Source organism: Acinonyx jubatus, chromosome E4, assembly GCF_027475565.1.
Source record: "Acinonyx jubatus isolate Ajub_Pintada_27869175 chromosome E4, VMU_Ajub_asm_v1.0, whole genome shotgun sequence".
Lineage (NCBI taxonomy): Eukaryota > Metazoa > Chordata > Mammalia > Carnivora > Felidae > Acinonyx > Acinonyx jubatus.
Genome location: NC_069395.1, coordinates 59181208 through 59201722, shown reverse-complemented (window position 1 = coordinate 59201722; position 20515 = coordinate 59181208). Strand labels below are relative to the sequence as shown.

The window sequence follows — 20515 nt, the reverse complement described above, 5'->3', positions numbered from 1 at the left end:
ATATTTTTAAAATACAATATTGGTGTTGGTGAACACATAGAAAAGATAACATAAGTATATGAGCAAACAGCGAGACTACATTAAGATGAGTAAGAAAGAGAGTGATGACAGTGACAGATTCATTGTAGTTCTGGGTGGCCCAGTGGGGAAAAAAATTTGGTAGACTATTATGAAGGAAGAATGGTATGGTTATTAACACAGAACAATGAAATCTGTGAAACCATATTAGTAACCTCAAGAATGGCAAACATAACTTATTAAGTGAGATTAAGAAAAAGAGGGCAAACTAAAAACAAACAACAAATTACTGTTCAGTGTCAGTCATGTGTTAAATATCCTTTCTACACTTTTGCATGCAATACTGATTGCAATACATGAAATAGTAATGGTATCTCAACAAGAAATATACAAGAGGACAGACTCTTGAACCACACGAAATTTTAAGTGTAGTTAAGATAGCCATACTCATTCTTCTTGGAAACATTAGAAGCTGATGTGGCCTGGCTAATAATAAGTTTATAAGTATATGAAAAAGATTTTTTTAAGTAGGTCTTTAATTCCATAATGTTGCATGAATTCAAATTGGGTAAAAGAATGAGCAAATGGAAGAGTCAGTAACATAAATATTGGGATACTCATGGTAAATACAGAATACAGCTAATAATACTTGGAAAAATGGAGAAAACATATGGAACATGTTACCCAGAAGAAAACCAAGCCATGAAGATAAATGAGTTCAAGAAATACCTAGAAATGCTTTAGAAAACAGGGGGGCATTTTAAAAAAGAGAAACTAAGAAGCATAATAAAGATCTGATAAATTTGGCAAGACTTATTCCTAACCACTATTTCTCGTTCCTGAAGCTACCTGTTGAAAAACATGGCACCAAAGAGAATTATCTCATATAGAACTTTATATTGTTTAGATAGAAAATCTCTCAATGAACTATTACTTAAGATTGAAAACGCAAGCCATCAACTCCGTTCAAAACCTACTTATTATTTCAAGCCCTACCTGTAACCACTCCAAGCCCTTCAGAGACCACTCTAGATTCTACAGTTCAGGGTGTCAAGCTTTGATGCCTTCACATCTCTATTAAGAAGTTCTGTGTTTCCTCCTAGTTATATACAGTATTCTAATTTAGCCAATTGCATAATTTGCATTTTTAATTGGAGTAGAGTTGACAATGTTACGTTAGTCTCAGGTGTACAACATAGTGATTTGATACCTTTATGGTATGTTATACTATGGTGTAGCTATCATCTGTGTATTTTACACTAAATTAGTTCCCTTCCTGTTTAATTTTTTGTTATCAGCAAAACATACAGAAAAAACTGAATCCATTTTGCCATTTGATTATTTTCTTCATGTGCATTGTGTAATGATTAGATTTTGTAATAACACCAAGCTTTATCCATACTCTGTATAAAGAGGAGGAAATACTTCTGATCCTTTTATTTTTCTCAATTAAAAAAAATTTTTAATGTTTGTTTATTTTTCAGAGAGACAGAGTGTGAGCAGGGAGGGGCAGAGAGAGAGGGAGACACAGAATCTGAAGCAGGCTTCAGGCTCTGGACTGTCAGCACTGAGCCTGACACGGGGCTTAAACCGTGAGATCATGACCTGAGCCGAAGTCGGTCGCTTAACCGACTGAGCCACCCAGGTGTCCCTTTAATCTTTTTAAAAGAGGAAATTTTTTTTTGGATTGGTTTCAGGGAGACTTAATATAAAATTCAAAAAGTCTAATGAGAGTTTTTATTTCATTATTCGAATATGAGATCCTCTCTATCTGCTTTCTATGGGGCAATATTCAAAAGGAAGCTGCCATTACTCTAATATGGAAGTCTTTGCTTACAAAAAAGCAGCAAGTCTGTCTGATATTGCCAGGGCAACACCGCAACCTAACTTTCAAAACAAAAGAAATGTTACTTTGTTGCTGAAAGGGAAAAATCTACAGATAAGAATATTCTACCCAGCAAGGCTATCATATAGAATAGAAGAAGAGATAAAGAGTTTCCCAAACAAAAATTAAAGGAGTTCATGACACTAAACAAGACCAACACAAAATATTAAAAGGGACTCTTTGAGTGGAAAGGAAAGACCGTGAGAGTATAAAAAGTAGGAAACACAAAAGCAGTAAAAATAACTATTTCCATAAAAAATCAGTCAAAGGATTCATATCATAGAGGATATTAAGTATGACACTATATACCTAAAATCTGATGGGGAGAGGAATAAAGAATGGGTTCAACCTTAAGCAACCATCACCTTCTTATAAATTGCTATATACAGAAGAGGTTATATATGAAATAAATGGTAACCAAAAATCAAAACCACTAACAGATATGGAAAGAATAAAAAGAATGAACCCAAGTATATCACAAAAGAAAACCAGAAAACCATGAAAGACATCAAGAAAAGAAAATATCAGAGAAAAACTACATAAACAAGAAACAAAATGGCAAAAAATACATATCTATCAAGAATTACTTTGAATGTCAGTGGACTAAATGCACCAATCAAAAGACATGGGGTGACAGCATGGATAAAAAAACAAGACCCATCTATATGCTGCCTGCAAGAGACTCGTTTCAGACCTAAAGATACCTGCATATTAAAAGTAAAGGGGTGGAGAAACATTTATCATGTAAATAGTTGTCAAAGAAAGCTCGTGTAGCAATACTTGTATCAGAAAATATAGACATTGTTTATAGCAGCACTATCAACAATAGCCAAAGTATGGAAAGAGCCCAAATGTCCATTGGTGGATGAATGGATAAATAAGATGTGGTGTGTATGTATATATGTATGCATACACACACACACACACACACACACACACACACACACAATGCAGTATTACTCGGCAATCAAAAAGAATGAAATCTTGCCATTTGCAACTACATGGATGGAACTAGAGGGTATTCTGCTAAGCGAAATTAGTCAGAGAAAGACAAATATCATATGACTTCACTCATATGAGGACTTTATGATACAAAACAGATGAACATAAGGGAAGGGAAACAAAAGTAATATAAAAACAGGGAGGGGGACAAAACAGAAGAGACTCTTAAATATGGAGAACAAACAGAGAGTTACTGGAGGGGTTGCAGATGAGGGATGGGCTAAATGGGTAAGGGGCATTAAGGAATCTACTCCTGAAATCATTGTTGTACTATATGCTAACTAATTTGGATGTAAATTAAAAAAATAAGTTAAGAAAGAAAAAAGAAAGAAAGAAAGAAAGAAAAAAAGAACAGATAGACATTAAAACAAAGACTGTGAAAAGAGACAAATAGGACACTATGAAATAATAAAGGGGATAATCCAACAAGAAGATATAACAGTTGTAAATATTGATGCACCCATCATGGAAGCTCCCAAACACATAAAACAGTTAATAACAAATATAAAGGAACTAACTGACAGTAATACAATTACAGTAGAGGACTTTAACATCACACATACATCAACAGACACATCATCAAACAGAAAACCAACAAGAAAACGGTGGCTCTGAATGACACACTGAGCAGAATTTAACAGATATATTCAGAACATCTCATCCTAAAACAGCAGAATACACATTCTTTTCAAGTGCCCATGAAACATTCTCCAAAATAGATCACATAATAGGTCAGAAAACAAGTCTCTACAAATTTAAAAACATCAAAGTCATACTATGCATCTTTTCTGACCATAACACTATGAAATTAAAATCAAACACAAGACAAAATCTTAAAAAACCACAAACACACAGGGTTAGATAACAGGCAACTAAACAATGAGTGGGTCAACCAAGAAATCAAAGAATAAATTAAAAATACATGGAAACAAATGAAAATGAAAATGAAAACACACAGTCCAAAACTTTTGGTTTTGGTTCTAATAGGAAAGTGTATAGCAATATAGGCATACCTCAAGAAACAAGAAATATCTCAAATAAACAACGTAACCTTATACCTAAAGGAGCTAGAAAAAGAACAAATAAAACCCAAAACCAGAAGAAGGAAGGAAATAATAAAGATTAGAGCAGAAATAAATGATATACAAACTAAAAAAACAATAGAATAGATAATGAAACTAGGAGCTGGTTCCTTGAAAAAAATAAACAAGATTGATAAACTTCTAGCCAAAACCATCAAAAGAGAGAGTGGGGGAGAGCTGAAATAAATAAAATCACAAATGAAAGAGAAGAAATAACAGCCAACACCTCAAAAATACAATAGTAAGAGAATATTATGAAAAACTATATGGAAACAAATGCAAAGAAATGGAAAGACATTCCATGCTCATGGATTGGATGAAAAAATACTAAAATATCCACACTGCACAAAGCAATTTACATATTTATTGCAATTCCCATCAAAATACCAACAGCATTTTTCACAGAACTAGATCAATCCTGAAATTTGTATGAAACTACAAAAGACCTCAAATAGCCAAAGTAATTTTTTAAAAAGAAAAACAAAACTGGAGGTATCACAATTCTAGACTTTAAGTTATATTACAAAGCTGTAGAAATCAACACAGTAAAGTAATGCTGCAAAAACAGACATACAGTTCAATGTAACAGAACAGAAAACCCAGAAATAAACGGGGAGTTTTATGGTTATTAATCTTCGATAGAATAGGAATGAATATACAAAGAGTAAAAGACAGACAGTCTCTTTAACTAATGGTGTTCGGAAAACTGGACAGCTACATGCAAAAGAATGAAACTTGGGGGCGCCTGGGTGGCTCAGTCGGTTAAGTGGCCGACTTCGGCTCAGGTCACGATCTCACACTCCGTGAGTTCGAGCCCCGCGTCGGGCTCTGTGCTGACAGCTCGGAGCCTGGAGCCTGCTTCGGATTCTGTGTCTCCCTCTCTCTCTGACCCTCCCCTGTTCATGCTCTGTCTGTCTCTGTCTCAAAAATAAATAAACATTAAAAAAAAAATTAAAAAGAAAAAAAAAAAGAATGAAACTTGACCACTTACTTTCACCATACACAAAAATGAAATCAAAATGAATTAAAGACCTAAATGTGAGACCTGAAACTATACAAATCCTGGAAGAGAGCACAAGCAGGAATTTTTCTGATATTGCCTATAGCAACATTTTTCTATATAGGTGTCCCGAGGCAAAGGAAAGAAAACCAAAAATAAACTCTCGGGACTACATCAAAATACATCTTTGCATAGCAAAGAAAACCATCAACAAAACTAAAAGGCAACCTACTGAATGGGAGAAGATATTTGCAATGACACCTTTGATAAAGGGTTAGTATCCTAATTATATAAAGAACGTCTACAATTTGACACCCAAAAAACAAATAACCCAATTTTAAAATGGGCAGAAGACACGATCAGACATTTCTCCAGAGAGGACATCCAGATGGCCAACAGACACATGAAAAGGTGTTCAATATTACTTATCATCAGGGAAATGCGAATCAAAATTATAATAGACATCACCTCACACCTGTCAGAGTGGGTAAAATAAAAAACACAAGAAACAACAAGTGTTGCTGAGAATGTGGAGGAAAAGAACTATCTTGCACTGTTGATGGGAATGCAAACTGGTGCAGCCACTGTGGAAAAGAGTGTGGAATTTCCTTAAGAAGTTAAAAATAGAACTATCCTATGATCCAGAAATTGCACTACTGAGTATTTACCAAAAAATACAAGGACACTAATTCAACAGGATGCATGCATCTCTATGTTTATGGTAGCTTTATTTACAATGGCCAAACTATGGAAGCAGCTGAAGTGTCCATCAATAGATGGATGGATAAGGAAGATGTGTGTGTGTGTGTGTGTGTGTGTGTGTGTGTGTGTGTGTGTAGTGTATAATATATAGCATATAATATATTACATCATGGAATATTAGCCATGAAAAAGAATGAAATTCTTGCCATTTGCAACAACATGGATAGTAGAGCTAGACAGTGTAACACTAAGTGAAATAAGGCAGAAAAAGACAAATACCATGATTTCACTCATATGTGGAATTTAGAAACAAACCAAACAAACGAAGGAAAAAAAGAGAGGGGGAGACAAACCATGAAACAGATTCTTAACTGTAGAGAACAAGCGATGGTTGCCAGAGGGGAGCAGGGGCTAGAGGATGGGTAAAACAAATGAGGTTTTACCCATTTGCCCTCCTCCAATGAGGAGGGCACTTGTTGTGAAGCATGGAATTGTCAAGTTGCTATGGTGTCCACCTGAAACTAATATAACACTGTATGTGAACTACTCTGGAATTAAAATAAAAATATTAAAAAATATATTATTTTGACTTTCCTTGCCAGTTCAAAGGATGAGGAAAATCTGAAAGCCAATTTTTATGGGGCCCTGTGCCTATGGAGGCCATAAAAGAAAGGCTGGTAACTTAAAAGGCATGCAGTTTCCAATGGATCTCAACTCAATTTCTAGCTTCTAGTGCTGCTTGAAGGACACATTGGTTTTATTTTTTGGCACTAGAGAAAAGTGGGAGAAATTCCATCCTAATTATGAAAAGTTTTACTTGTAACAGTAATTGATTGAAGTGCACAAAACCTTGGTAAAAGCGGCCACAAGTAAAAACATTGAGATTACATAGAAAAGTATGAAATTTTAAAAAGTTATTTTGTAGCATATTAGAGCTAAGAACTATAAAGAATGACCTGTTTATGGTTTGTGAAAAGGCTTAATGACATTAGAATCCATGTGGAGAAATACACGAAACCACACATAAAGATTGCCATATGGATCAATTAAAGAAAAACCTTGCCTACATTCCTGATTAACATTCATCTGAAAATAATGATTTTTATGACTATAAAGAAAAAATGAGGGAAGAAACTACTTACATGCTCTGCTAAGCCTTAGCTAACTTCAGGTATTTCTCCTGTGTCTTTCTTGCTCTCATTTCAAGTTCTTCTACTCTCATTTTATTTTCCAATTAGTTTTAGGTAGCAAGGTTTATAATAGAGTAGTTTCCTGTTTTCTAAAACTTGATATTTGTAAGTCACTTTCCCTACACTAGTTAAAATTTGTCAATTATGAAAGGATAGGCATTTCATTCACTTTTAACCCTGGCACAACTCCATATAAAACAATTCAATAAAAACACCAAACGTCATTTTTTGCTTTATGGCTAAACATGAATAAACATTACAATGGCACCATAATTAGTAGCAAATTAAGTCCTTCATGTTCTGTGGGGGCATCATTAACTATGTCACCAAGAAATCAATAGTTTTTGGGTTTTACTCTCTACCTGTGTGTAAAGGGTAAGTAAGAGATGCCGAATCCCAAGTTGGCCTCAAATATCACGTCACTGCATATGAGAGAGAGGACGAGAGAGCAAGAGCGAGAGAGAGAGAGAGAGAGAGAGAGAGAGAGAGAGAGCGCGAGCAAGCTGAAGAGTGCCAGCATGGGCCAATTTTAATTTACCCACATAAATTTAGCTTCAGGGGCACCTGGGTGGCTGCCTTCAGCTCCGGTCATGATCTCGCGGTTCATGAGTTTGAGCCCGGTGACAGGCTCTGTGCAGTTTGGAGTCTGCAGCCTGCTTTGGATTTTGTGTCCTCCTCTCTCTCTGCCCCTTCCCTGCTCGCTCGCTCTCTCTCTCTCTCTCTCTCTCTCTCAAAAATAAAAAAGAAATTAATTTAAAAAATTATTGAAAAAATTTAGCTTCAATAATGCAAATCTCTGCTGCAGCATATGTCTGTTGAAAACGTAAGTTAAAAACACAGAGGTTCTTAAATTTTGCATTTAATCTTCTTTCATACATGAGGACTTGAGGGAAGAAAAGTTATTGAAAGTTTTCATGAAACAAGCAATAAACCAGTCTATAGTCAAAGTTAAACTAACAGCAGACATCACCATCAGAAACACTAAAATCTATCCCCTGGGGGAGTCTGGTGATTCTGTCCAAGAGCATTCACTGAAGCACAGTAGGTTTCAAAACTGGTTTAATTATATTCCCAGGGCCTATACTCCTGAAGAGAAAATCACAGTCCATATATCTCTAGCCTCTTCATCAAAAGCAAAGAGAAAATCTATACATTTCTCTTCAGATGTTAATCGATTTTTGCCTAGTAAAACTATATTTTCTTAAAGTTAAAAACAGCTTACACTTTTGACAATATATTTTAGGGGGAAAAAGTTTTGCCTTAGAAGTTTTCTGACCTTGATAAAATATTATGTAGCCACAAAATTATAATCTGATATTATTATTATTTAATGGGTAACTAGAGGTACCAGAAAAAATATGTACTCTCTTATGAAAAATAGAATTTACTGGTGAATATACGGAAAATAGAATTTTGCTGGTGAATATATGAATTAGTGGATTAAGACTTGAATTGTTATTGAAATCCAAATGGCTACACCACTTTTATATTCCTGCCAGTAGTGTGTAAGAGCTCCAATTTCTCCACCTCCTCATCACACATTTTATGGTCTTTCTTAGCCGTCCTACTACACATGTAAAGTGGTGTTACACGATGCTTTTTCACTTCCCTATTGCCAATGACATTGAGCAGCCTTTCACACACATATTGGCCAGTGGTATATCTTTGCAGAAAGATCTATTCACATCCTTTGGAAGAGTTCGTTATACATACAGATATATGATTTGCTTATCAGATATATGATTTGCAAATATTTTCTAATTTGTGAGCCTTTTTTATTTTCTTGATAGCATTGTTTGCAGCACGAATATTGTTCATCTTCATGTTGTATAATTTATCTATTTTTTTCTTTTGTCACATGTACTTTAGAAGTCATAAGGACTCCTATGTTTTCTTCCGAATTTTATAGTTTAGGTCTTACATTCAAGCCTATGATACATTTTGAGTTAATTTTTGCTCATGGTATCAGGTGAAGGTTCAACTTTATTTTTTTTTTCATGTGAATATCTGGTTCTCTGAGCACCATTTGTTGAAAATACTTCCTTTGCCCTTGAAATGTTTTGGCACCACACTGTCAAAAATCAAACCCTAAATGCTAGGATTTATTTTTGGACTCTTACTTCTATTCCACTGACCAACATGTCTATCCATCTGAGAGTACCACACCACCTTAATTAATATCTTTGTAATAACTTTGAAATCAGGAACTGTGAGTCCTCCAACTTTATTTTTTTAGATTATTTTGATTATCTTGGGCCCCTGGTGTTTGCAAATAAATTTTCAAGATCAGCCTGCCAATTTCCGAAAAACAAAAAAACAAAAAATTGTTAGACATTGTGTTGAATCTACAGGTGACTACTGAGTCCTCCGATCTATGAACATGGCATGCTGTTACATTTATTAAGATCTTCTTTACTTCCCTTCCACAATGTTTTCTAGTTTTCAGTGTAGAAGTCTTGCACTCCTTTTGTTAAATTTATACTAAGCATTTTACTTTTTTGATGCTATTGTAAAGGGAATTGTTTTCCTAATTACATTTTCACAATGTAAATTGCTAGTGCCTAGAAATAGAATTGGTTTTTCTCTAATGATTTTGTATCTTGTGCAGTCTCACTGAATTCCCGTTAGTTCTAATCATTTTTTAGTGGATTCCTTTTGGATATTTTATATTAGAGATGTTATCTGTAAAGAGAATTTTACCTCTTTCATTCCAATCTGAACGCCATTTGTTTCTTTTTCTTACCTAATTACCTAAACTAGAACCTTCAGGATATTGTGAAGCAGAAGTGGGGAGAAGGGACATCCTGGTCTTTCTTCTTGGTCAATCAAGTAAAGGCGTTTTGGTTCTCTTAACCTCACAGAACCAGCTTCTGCTTTGTTGATTTTCTCTATTTTTTCATATTCTTTTAATCATTATTTCCACCCTAGTGTTTATTACTCCCTTCTTTCTGTTTCTTAAGGTGAAAGTTGAGATGATTGGGTTTAGGTTTTTTCAAGATAGGTATTTACAGCCATAAATTTCTCTGAGCACTGCTCTAGTTGCAAACAATAAGTTTTAGTATGTTATGATTTCACTAATAGTCATTTCAAAGTATTTTCTAATTTTTCTTGTGTTTCCTTATTTGAAGCACTTATTATTTGGGAACATGTTGTTTAACCTAGACATACATGCAAATTTCCTCAAATTTCTTTGTTACTTATTGCTAATTTAATTCCACTGCGACCAGAAAAATACTTTTTCAACAGTTTAAAATTTGTTAAGGCTTCAATCTCAAATTTATGAAGGCTTGTTTTGTGGACTTTGTGTATGGTCCATCCCAGAGAATGTTCTATACATACTTTGAGAAATATGTGTTTTCTGCTGCTATTGAGTTTATGTTCCACAGATGTCAAGTCTAGTTTGTTTATGTGGTTGTTGAAGTCTTTTCCATCCTTGCTGATCTACTCCTTACCTTCTATCCATCATTAAAAGTGGGCTATTGAAATCTCCAAATGATATTTATTTCTTCCTTTAATTGTCAGTTTGTTCCTCATGTATTTTGGGATATTACTATTATGTGCATGTATGTTTATAATTATTGTACCTTCCTGATAGATTAAGCTTTTATTAGAAGGAATGTCCTTCTTTATCTCAAGTAATTTTTTAAGTCTATTTTATCTGATATCGGTATGGCTACTCCAGCTTTTTTATGGTTGTTTAAGGTTGTTCTATCTTTTTTGCTTTCGACTTATTTATATCTTTGAATCTAAAGTGTTCCTCTAGTAACACAATACATACTTGGATTATTTTTAGGCAATCTGACATCTGCCTTTTTAATGGATTGTTTAATTCATTCACATTTAATGTTATTATCAATATGATTGAATTTACATCTGCCATTTTTCATTTTTTAAATATATATCTGTCCTTTTTGTTCCTCTATTCTTTTTTTATTACCTACTTTTGTATTACATGGAGTAATTGGATATCTAACTTCTTTTGTGAATTTATTTGATATTTCAGTTTTCTTAGTGGTTGCTCTAGGGCTTACAATATATCCTTAATTTATCAGAATCTACTTTAGATGTATACTGACCTAATTCCAAAACATAGAAACTTTACTCCTCTTATAGCTCCATTCACTTCTCACCCTTTTACACTATCACTGTTATATATACTGTGTGCACATGTGTTTTATACATGATACAAATTGTTATAAATTACTAGTATATATAATCTTATACCTTTAAAGAAGCTGACAGGAGAGAAGTATATATTCATACTCGTTATGAATTAACCTTCCTATTTAGCCTTCATCGTTCATTTCTTTCTGTAACTTTGACTTCACCTAGTATCATTTCCTTACTCCAATACAACTTTGTTTCTATTCATCTGCTGTTATTAATGAAATTTCCTTGTGTGTGAGGAGTTGTTTTTCTCTTACTGCTTTCAAGATTTTTCTCTTTATCTTTGGCTCTCAATGTTTTGAATAAGATGTGTCAGGGTGTAGATCACCTGGTGTTTACTACTTGACATTCACCGAACTTGGATGTGTTTATTAATGCTTTTCATCAAATTTCTGGACACATCTTCAAATATTTTTTTTTTCCAACGTTTATTTATTTTTGGGACAGAGAGAGACAGAGCATGAACGGGGGAGGGGCAGAGAGAGAGGGAGACACAGAATCAGAAACAGGCTCCAGACTCTGAGCCATCAGCCCAGAGCCTGACGCGGGGCTCGAACTCCCGGACCGCGAGATCGGGACCTGGCTGAAGTCGGACGCTTAACCGACTGCGCCACCCAGGCGCCCCTTCAAATATTTTTCTATACCTTTCTCTTTCTCCTCTCCTTTTGGTACATTTCATTGATGTTGGTCACTTAAAGGTGTTCCACATTATTCTGAGGTTCTGTCTTTTTTTTCCCCACTTGTTTTTTTCTCTGTTCTTCAGACTACATAGTCTCTATTGATTTACCTTAAAGGTTGCTGATTGTTCTGTTTTGTTTTTCTGCTACCACAAATCACTTGTTAAACTACACAGTGGTTTTTTTTTCCATTTTGATTATTATACTTTTCAACTTCAATTTTTTTTAATAATGTCTCTCTATTGTCATTCTCAAATTGATGAAACATTGTCATCATACCTTCCTTTACTTCTTAGAAACAGTTTCCCTTAGTTCTTTGAAGATATTTAGCATGAATGATCTGAAGTTTATGTATGTTTAAAAAAATTTTTTTAAATAAAAGGGGCACCTGGGTGGCTGTCAGTTGGGCGTCTGACTTCAGCTCAGGTCACGGTTCATGAGTTCAAGCCCCACGGAAGGCTCTGTGCTGACACCTCAGAGCCTTCAGCCTGCTTCAGATTCTGTGTCTCCCTCTCTCTGCCTCTCCCCTGCTCGTGCTCTGTCTCTCTCAAAAATAACATAAACATTAAAAAAAACTGAAGTCTATGAATGTTAAATGTGCTATCTGGGCCTCTGAATAATGTTTCTACTGCCTGTTTGTTTTCCTGCATATAGGTGATACTTTGTGACATCTTTGTGGTTCTCATACAGTTGTTGAAAACTGGACATTTCAGATAATATACTGTAGCAACTCTGGATATTGATTTCCCATTCCCTGCTCCAGGATTCGTTTTTATTGTTGGCTTGTTTATTTTTTGCTTATTTGTTTATTTTGGCTTGACTGGTTCCATGAATTACATCTGCAACAGTGTGCAATCTGATATTCTTGCACACATTCTTCCCCCATTATTTTATCTTTTGCCCTGACTTACCTAGGAGTCATCCCTGGGTGGGTTGAGCCATTGCCGAAGATTACGCTGAAGTCCCCTAACCACTTAAGAGTTTTACCTTTAACCATTGTGTGGGGGAGTGGGGTGCATGCCCTGGAGGCTACTATACAGTTCAGAGTTTATGCAACTTTTCTCACATTCAGCCACGAAGGAGGTAGTAACTTGGATTTTCTCTAACTGCTTCTGAGAGGGTGTGGCCTTGGGCATGCACACACCTCCCAGACTTTCAGGAATGACTGATTTTGTTGACACTGTATGAGGTTTAGAGAATGCTTCCATGGTATCCCATATCTTGCTTGACTCCTCCTGAGCAGATACAGCCTGGCACAGGTGCACAGCCTTCCTGACTCAGAGTTAACTTTGATTCCTAGAGGGCCCTTCTGGGCTTCCTCTTTCCTTTGCTCTCCATAGTTGCCTGGACTAGAGCTTCTGCAACAGGGGACTGGGCAAATTAGGAATGCCAGAATCCTGGCTCTCCTAAAGTAAAACCATAACCTAAGGGAGAGAGACCTTGGTCTTCTCAGCTTTATAGGCCTTGGGTAAGATTCCATAACATAGAGTTAGGGTGGCTGGTGATGGAGTGGGTCATGGCTCAAAAGCCACAGACTCTCACTATTCTTGAGTCTTGGTACATTTTCTTGAATGATTGTTTCTCTATTTCCTTTGTACCCTTAGACCAACTGCCAGAGACTTTAAATGAATATTTTTGTTGTAGTTTTCACAGTTAATTGCTGTTTTTCTGGAAAGAGGACTCACCAAACTCCCTGTTCTGTTGATCTAGGAGGCCCACCTCCAATAAAATTTGCAAAGTAATACTTCAGATAATTTCTAGTTATAATTCAGTACTTCTAAAATTTCATATACTAACGTAACAAAATAAAAGCAGAAGTGTTAGAAATCTTCCTTATAAACATGATTTTGAAAAAGAAACAAATTTATATTCCAGATGAAACAACAACAAAAAAGTTTTGAATACAAAATAGAGATATGAATAAGAACTTTATTTTTTCCTTTAAGCCTGATACTTGTGTCCTCAGATAATCATAAACATTTTTCAGCTCAGATCACACTAAAAGTACAGTGTGAACAGACTTGTGTCACCTGCAACACTTCCCACAGACAAAAGGTAGGAGCTATTGTAATTGTAACTGTGTAAGTCAAATCAGGTGCATGGACAGTTGCTGTCCATGGTAAAGAGACATACAGTCCACGATGTAGCACCAAAACAGCAAAAATCAACGTCAGGTCTAATTTGTGAAATTCCATTGTCACTCTTATGTCTAAGACAAGCCTAAAGACTTTTGCCAGGAGGATGGGAAGGAAACATACTGAGCTAAGGGAAACAAGTATCAATAACCTGCATCCACATTCCTGAAACTGTCAGACAGGAGTTCCCACACATAGAAGAGTGCCAAAACACCTGACTGATGGCTTTAAATAAGGTTCAAGGAAATCTTTGTTTGCAGTGTTATTTTCAAAAATCATCCCTTAATTCTCTCTACATATCTAAACAAAATAAATTCAAGGGCCACTTCAAGTCTCATCTCTTCCACACAGCCTCATACTAAATCCAGCCAGCATGCTCTGTTCAGCCCTCCTGATCACCTACAGTACTTACTATTTTAGAGTATACGGTATGAAACTTGAAGAGTGATTCAAATTTAGTCACGTGAATTACTTAATACTGTCCCTCAGGGAGACAGTAATAAATGAGCCCACCAGAGAAACTCCCTGGCCTGGGAGCCTCTCTTCTTTACCGCATTCCCTGCTGAAACGGATAAACCCTGCTCTCCTCAGGCCAAGAAAGTGGTGCAGCACTGAAAGTAACTGGTGTTTCCTCTCTAAATTTTCCCTGGCTGTCTGCAATGTTGTTCCACTCTATATTAGCAGTACTGAGAAATGCTCCCCCATCACCTGCTCCAAATTATAGAATTTAGACTCTGTAAATGACCAAAAAGCTTTCCTTACTTTTGCAAGGATGACTTTTCAGTTTTCATAGATAATCATAATAAGGTAATGAGTTGCAAATGAATTTTCCAAACAACTGCTTCTTCAATGCCTATGGATTTTGATAAACAGGACATCTCAGCCATTAAATATCAATACCCCTTTCTTCTACATCTAGTGCAAAGAAACTTATTATCATCATAGTATATCAAAATAAAGTCCAAAAGAATTAACTTACAGTATGATGATTAGATTTTGTACAAGTTCAATTTGTTATTAATCAAACATAATTTTCCTAATACATAATCTAGCAAAGTTGGGACCATTAGCCTAATTATATTTCCTTTTTAGTATGCCACTGGTTGTTTTGTGTTTTGTTTTGTTTTGTTTTGTGTGTGTGTGCGTGCGTGCGTGTGTGTGTGTGTGTGTGTGTGTGTGTGTGTCTGCCATTTACTTAGAACTATAAAAACAATTTTTTGGCTGAAAGAAAATTTAAAAATAGAGGTTATTATTTTTGCATTCTTTGAATTGATTGGGTATGCTCTACAAATAGTTATGGGAATAACATCTTCAAAAAATAATAAATCTTTCAACATCTAAAACAAATCCAGATTCCACAAAACCTATGTTTGTCTAATTATAGCTCTGTATTTTGATGTGGTTTTCTATGTAAATACATTTTAAGGCTTGCAATAGGAATGTATTCTATTAAAAACAGATGTTATGTTACAAGTAACAAAGTACCAAATGTTTACTATGTATCCCCAAAACAAATCTAAATTGTTTTATTGTAAGATATTTTGTGTTTCAGACATTATTTTAGGTCTTCAGTCTAGATGACCAATATAACTGTCCAAATCAACCAAAACACACCCTTTGCCAGCTATAATAGGAAAAATTCACACCAATACAAAAAACTAAATTTCTACTACTCAGATTATCACTGAGCCTACACTGAAATATCCAATAATAACGATAAAACATTTGCAATAAACAGAGATTATTTACATTATTTGGAATTATTAGAGATTCAGGAGTAAAATACATACCCCCTTTTCCCTTTTCATGTGGATCACTATTACTACAGCAGACAATATCTGAAGTATAGCATACACTTTTCCTCAATGCCTCAACATGGTAGAAAGAAGCCTTATAACAGCCATTACTGTTTCATGTAAGAATGCTTAGCAGCATGACATCATACACTCCCATATAAGAACATCTGAATAATGAATGCTTCTTTTCCCATTGTTATTATGGGTTTTTATAACACACATACATAAAGCCTTAAAAGAGGGTAGGTCAGCAAACACAATGGAAAGATTGAACAGAATACCAAATGTCTAACTCTTTACCATTTATATCTGTAATTAAATGGGAATTCTAACAAATCCTGTTACTACCTCCCCTTATAATAAGTAGCAGATTTAACTATTTTTCTAATCGTACTTCCAGAGGCTAAAGCCCAACAAATATTTAACTATCATGACTTGTTTTTCTCTCCCATTCTCTGAGCAGAGCATTTTAATCTGATAAATAGAAGAAACCCAGAAAGACATTTGTTTGTGTTGCATTGAATGATTAAACAAATGTCAGCTATGTATTTAAAAAATAACACAGATTCTTCTTATTCACTCTTGTTAACTTCTGTGTTTAAATTTCCATTATGGATAGCATGTTCCTTTACGGACTTTTTAAGTATGATTAGACTTCATTGACTTAAGGCATATTTTACAGAGATGGTTCCTTTTTGTGTCATGGAGTGAATCAGAAGTATCATCACTTGACATTTGGTGACGTTTAACCACTGTGGCTATAGACTTCCAACCAGTACTTAAATGCTGCACAAGCAAATGCCCTCATTTTTACTGTTTACAGAAGCTTATATGTCTAAAGTTTTCGTCTCTCAGATAAACTTTTATTTAATTGGGCAAATGTCATGTTCAGTGGCATTGTAGTTTATGTACTTGTCAAAATCTGTTAGCATATGTAAAAGGCTTTAAAAGTATCTTCACATACAATTTCATAAATGCAACTAGTCATTTAATAGTGAGCATATAGAAAAATCAATACACATTCAAATTACTATTTTCTAAAATATCTATTCTGGTTTCCATATAAAAGTATACTGAAACTTACAAAAACTACTTCACACCCATACTTATTACCAAGTGATTAAGCTCTCAGGCTCTGGAGTCAGATTAATGGAGCTTGAACCTGAGCTCTGCCCCTTACTAGCCTGGAAACATTATTTAGGCCCTCTATACCTCAGTTTTCTGTACCATATACTGGTGATAATGAGGTCTACCTCATAGAACAAGGAGGATTAAATGAATTAATATAAGGAGAATGCTAAAAACAATGACTGGCACATGATAAATAAAGCACAGTGTGCCTTGTGGCTTCCAGAATTCTTGTTGTTGTCCTAACTACCACTATGATTATTACTACTGTTGTTGCTCCAATTGTTACCACGTTTACCAAGTGTATTTGTTTATGACCTTGTTTGACACAGGATTAACTAGAAACCTCTTTTTTGAAGCAGCTCTTACTGTCAATTCTCACTTTTCTGCTCCTAAACTCAGGATAAACTTAATCTTCAGTGGAACATAGAAGATCCTGAGGTGTCTTAAGATCATTATCAACATTAAAATTCCTTGGATTACCCCAGCAATACACAGGAGATTGGGCTAAATGTTTGCTAGTTCTAGAGCATTCCTTAAAAAATGGGCAAGTGTGTATGCGTATCAGCATTTAAACACAAGCCTCATGAAAACTTGTTTCTACTTTCCTCCTGATACCGTAGGAAACAGGGTTATTGCTGTTCTGTTGGCAGACTGAGATTTAATTGTGATGTATACGTGTCACACTCACTGAAGAAGAATGTCAGATCATGGTCTGATAAACTCACATATACCTTCTCAGCTAATCTTATGTTTTAAATACTTCAAAATAAAGAATAAAGAAGTCACCACAGAAATATATATATATATATATATATATATATATATATATTCCACAAAAAAAAAAGAAAGGTTTTGTTTTAGGTTCCTGGGAGGAAAAAGGTTTTAGAAATGCAAGATATTCATCATTACTACTAGACTAGGTGTCCAGAAAGTAGCCCTCTTTCTCCTCATGCCAAACAGCAACGAGCCCAGCTAAGGGATCTTCTACTCTCACGCTGAAAATGTCTCTCTGAAAGAGTAAAAACAGCACAGGCACTTCATTAAATACCAGTGCATTTGACCACAGTCTTGCTTTCAAGAAGAAGACAGATCACAGAAAAATTATTTGGCTATTTTTAAATATTTAAAGAAAAACAGAACTTCTAGCTTCCATTGTATATAAGAAGAATTGCTTGAAATACCTCCATAAACATATGCCAGAGCATTAAAGGCTATTCATTACACTGGACATGAATCATGAGGTACCAAAATGTCTGCACATACAATCAGTATACATTTCCCATAAAAAGGGGAACTATTTGCATACATCCTGAAAATATATTTCCTTAAACAAAATTTTAATTGTCTCAAGGAGATGAAATGAATCTATTTTTCTTCCAAATACAACAAAGTAAAATAAAACAAGGTTTCTTCAGAAATATATCACATTGAGGATTTTTCTCTCTCCAACATACATAGGGAGGGGAAGGGAAGGGAAGGGAAGGGAAGGGAAGGGAAGGGAAGGGAAGGGAAGGGAGAGGGACAGGGAGAGGGACAGGGAGAGGGAGAGGGAGAGGGAGAGGGAGAGGGAGAGGGAGAGGGAGAGGGAGAGGGAGAGGGAGAGGGAAAAAACAAAAACCTTATCCCTTCAAAACCAGACCTGAAGTGCAGAGCTCAATACCAAGACCTAGACCAAGGAGATGCTGAGCAAGGTTATCAGGAGTCATAATGGAGACTTTTCCATTAACCCTGTTTGGAGTTAAAGTCAACAGTAGCATCACAGTCAATAAGTGCAAATTATGACATTGGCAAAGTCTCTTACCCATAGTTTATGAAATGTCTTAATGACAGAGTAAGGTGATCATGCTGAGATGATGTTCAATGCAGATGAACTGGTGTTGTGCACAGTGCATCTCAGGCAAACTAGTTGAATTTGTGAATTTTTGATGATTTACACATAAATCTTATTTCAGTTAGCCAAAAACTGAAGAATTACGTCAAATAAGTATGAAATCCTAAAGTCTCTGGTAATGTATGAAGTATCTTCCTTATCTATGTTCATTCAGTGGAAAAAAAGTGGTGATGAAAGATAGAGAAGACATTGTTTGCCTTTCTGAGTATACCTTCCCTAGACAAGAAACATCCCATGTCACATCTGCCCACCATCAAATGACAATCCTGGCTGCCTCATTGTCCTTGATACATATGTGTACGTGTGTGTGTGTGTGTGTGTGTATGTGTATATATATATATATATATATATATATATATATATATACATACATATATACGTATATATGTGTGTGTGTATATATATATATATATATATACACATACACACACACACACACACACACACACACACACAGACACTCTCTACCCATATTCCTTGCCCAGTTTTCCCATCTCTGACACAGTCCATAAGAATCCACAGAAGAGGTATGATTCAGCCTAAGTGTGCTATATGCAAATGTACTGTGAAAAGAGTTTTTCTTAACATTTACCTCTGTCAGAGAAAATGTGGTTTTCCATTTGCTTTATTCCCCTTAGTACTGTCACCTTGGCCATACTGATTACTATAAGATGAATGATTTTCTGTTTTTTAATCATTATTAGGCATAGTCTCTGATTATGAAGTCCTCCTCCCATGGTCAGCTGGTTTACTTTTAAGCAAATATTTATTCAGTGCCTACAATATGCCAGCTATTGTCCAATTTACCATAGTCCTTGACCTAAGGTCACCAGAGGCCATTTGTACTGCAATAAATGATTCTGAAAACCTCAGCTGCATAATGTTTAGGTACGCATCATTTTCAGAATAATAGAAAAGCCTGCAGTGAGCCTGCTTATCACTCAGCTAGAGGTCCCGGGGGTCAAGCTGTGCCATTCAAATCTATCCTCCCCTGGCTGGATTTGGCAGTATCCATATGGTGGGAGTTATTTGATCTGAAATAAGTATCAATGGATCATACTTTTAGCTACAACTCTGGGTCATACTTTTAGCTACGACTTCCAGGTCAGGGGCAAAAATTCAAGGAATCACCCCATTGGTTGCTACTTATCTGGGGAGAATGGTCCAGGAGAACACTGGGGGCTTGGGGTCTCACCTCTCTCTCACTGCCTCCCAGGACTGAGCTGCTCACCATTCTCTTGCATCCATGCATTCAACCCCCCAACCAGAAAAATTAAGAAATGTAGCCATTTCCCCATTTTAGGGTGAAACATGGACAGCTAGCAATACCTTCTATATGGGGCTTATTACTGTGGAATTTTACTATGATTTCCTGAATGACAAGAAATTTCATGATCAAGTCCACTGGGTGGACCAGTTGGGAAATATTTCTTTGAAATGTTTTTCTCCAAATGTACTATTCTTTCTTTGTCCAATCCAGGTATCACAGTATAGATCAAAGGCTCTAACAAAGAATGGAGATGCTGGTACTATATGTAAGGCATCCTTCCATATGTCAAGTACAGTGTGATTGTTTAACTTGATTCTAAAGAGTGTCAATTCCACAAAATACCACAAAATGCATTATATAGATTACTAAGGACTAGACTTCTTGCTTACTTGTTTTTCTTTGCCCACTTTTACTTTTGTTTCCATCCATACTAGTGCTCAGATGAATTGCAATCAATTAACAACTTATTTCTAGACAACTAATTCTGGAAATAATCAATAGCTGAAATTTCGGAAGTATGTATCACAAGGCTAAAATTAAAATAGTCAGGACATTGTCACTTGGTGGAA

At 35.5% G+C, this 20515-nt stretch overlaps 1 protein-coding gene across 2 annotated transcripts in view; it reads right to left on the bottom strand.

Annotated features, from left to right (window-relative positions):
• The window catches only part of FMN2 (formin 2), a 393129-nt gene that overhangs the window by 227058 nt on the left and 145556 nt on the right, over positions 1-20515 (bottom strand). The gene's annotated exons all lie outside the window — the stretch shown is intronic.